The following is a 2,351-nucleotide window of genomic DNA, read 5'->3' as shown; positions in this document are numbered from 1 at the left end:
GGAAAAACATCATATGACATCCCTTATATGTGGAATCTAAAAAGAAATGATATAACTGAACTTACTTAAAAATAGAAAGAGACTCACAGACTTTGAAAACAAACTCATAGTGGCAGGAGGGAAGGGATAGTGAAGGACTTTGAAAAGGTCATGTACACACTGCTATATTTAAAATGGATAACCAACAAAAAACTACTGTATAGCACATGGAACTCTGCCCAATATTAAATGCCAGTCTGGATGGCAGGGGGGATAGGGGGAGGATGGATAAATGTATATGTATGGCTGAGTCCCTTCACTGTTCACCTGAAACTATCACAACGTTGTTAATTGGCTATACCCCAATACAAAATGTTTTTGGTGTTAATTTTTTTATTAAAAATATAGTGAAACCATTTGGGCCTGGTATTTTCTGTTTTGGAAGGTTATTAATTACTGATTTCAATTTCTTTAATGGTTATAGATTTACTCAGATTATCTATTTCCCCTTGTGTGAGTTTTGGCAGATTTTGTCTTTCAAAGAATTGGTCCATTTCATCTTTTATCAAATTAGTGGTTGTAAAGTTGTTCAAAATATAGTTGACCCTTGAGCAACATGGGGGTTAGGGACACTGATTCATTGTGCAATAAGAAATTCATGCACAACTTTATAGTAGGCTCTCCACATTCATGGTTCTGCATCTAAGATTCAATCAACTGTGGATCATGTAGTGCTGTTGTATCTATTGGAAAAAAGTTTGCATGGTTCAAACCAGTGTCATTCAAGGGTCAACTGTATTTTTAAATTATCATTTTACTGTCCATGGGATCAGTAGTGCTGGTTTCGCTTTCATTTCTGACACCAGTATTTGCATCTGCTCTGCTTTATTTATTTTTACCCTAACCAACCTTGATTTTAATGGCAGAGCCCTGGTACCTGGAAGCACCTCACCTAGCCCCTCAGTGGAGTGGGAAGGGGCAGGGAATTGGAACTCAGAGGCTCATATCTTAGACAAGGGCTGATGGTAAGCCTAGGGAGAAGCTACATGGCCGTGGAGAGTCCCTTAGTGCAGGTTTTCAGACATGAACATGCCCCTGGCCCTGTGCAGGATGGAGACATTGGCAGCATCACAGAGGTACTCCTTGGATGGGATCTCCAGTATGGCTGGAATGCAGTGCCAGAGGGCATCAAGTGCATGCCTGCACCATCTCTGCAGTGTACTGGTTGATAAGGATGCTGCTGATGTCATCCTGGTTTAGAAACTGCTGGAATGTGTCTTCAGTTTCACTGATGGTAGTATCTTTCTCCATCACCAGGAAATTTGGTTGGCAGTGCTTGTTAAGCACCCCTATGCCACCCAGCAGAAAGCCAGTCACGGTGTCCTTGTCTCCCATCACTGCCATTAGCTTTCCGCTCCCCGCCATCCTCACAGTCAGCAATACTTTAAGCATTTTACCTTATTCTCTTTGTGTTTGGATGGTTTCTGAAGGTAACCAGTTGAATTGTTTTTATTCCTCTATAAAGTAAGGCATTATTTTATCTGGCTTCTTTCAAGATTTTCTTTTAATCTTTGATTTTTTTTGCAGCTTGAATATGATATGCTTACATATCGATTTTGGGGGGTATTTATCCTGTTTGTTGTGCTGTGAGCTTCCTGGATCTGTGGATTGGTGTCTGTCTTTTATTTTTGGAAAATTCTCAGCCTTTAAAACTTCAAATATTTCTTCTGTTCCTTTCTCTCTTTCTGCTCCTTTCAGTATTGATATTACACACATGTACCCTTTTTGTAACTGTCCCACAGTCCTTGAACATTCTGCTCAGTCTTTTTCATTCTTTTCTGTTTGTTTCTCAGTTTTGAAAGTTTCTATTGGTATATCTTTAAGTTAACTGATTCTTTTCTTTATGAATCCATCAAACACATTCATCATTTCTGTTACAGAGTTTTTGATTTCTAGCATTTTCTTTTGATTCTTTCTTAAAGTTCCATCTCTCTTACTTTCCCTATCTTTTCTTGCATTTGTCTACTGTTCCCTTGGGAACACTTGGCATATTAATCATAGTTATTTTAAATTCTCAGTCTGATAATTCCAAACTCTCTGCCATATCTGAGTCTGGTTCTGATGCTTCCTTTGCTCACTCAGATTGTGCTTTTTGTGTTTTTGTATGACTTGTGATTTTTAAAAATTGAAAGCCAAACATAATGTATTGGGTAAGAGGATCTGAGGGAGTGTGAGGTTTAACTTTATCTGACTAGGAAGGGGTAGGCTGTGTACACTCTTTGCTGTAATTGTGATGTCAGAGGCTAAAATTTCCTCTAGTGTTATGGCTTTTCCTTTCTTTGTCTCTCCAGTTTGGAGGGCAGGAGTTTACC

The 2,351-nt window shown here is 38.9% G+C and overlaps 1 pseudogene; it reads right to left on the bottom strand.

Annotated features, from left to right (window-relative positions):
* Window positions 1-1,043: 1,043 nt before the first annotated feature.
* Window positions 1,044-1,404, bottom strand: LOC101112379 (V-type proton ATPase subunit F-like; annotated as a pseudogene).
* Window positions 1,405-2,351: the final 947 nt, after the last annotated feature.

The sequence above is a fragment of the Ovis aries genome, chromosome X (assembly GCF_016772045.2).
Source record: "Ovis aries strain OAR_USU_Benz2616 breed Rambouillet chromosome X, ARS-UI_Ramb_v3.0, whole genome shotgun sequence".
In the NCBI taxonomy this organism is placed as follows: Eukaryota; Metazoa; Chordata; class Mammalia; order Artiodactyla; family Bovidae; genus Ovis; species Ovis aries.
The sequence above is the reverse complement of the archived record's forward strand: the minus strand, read 5'-3'. Positions and strand labels throughout refer to the sequence as shown.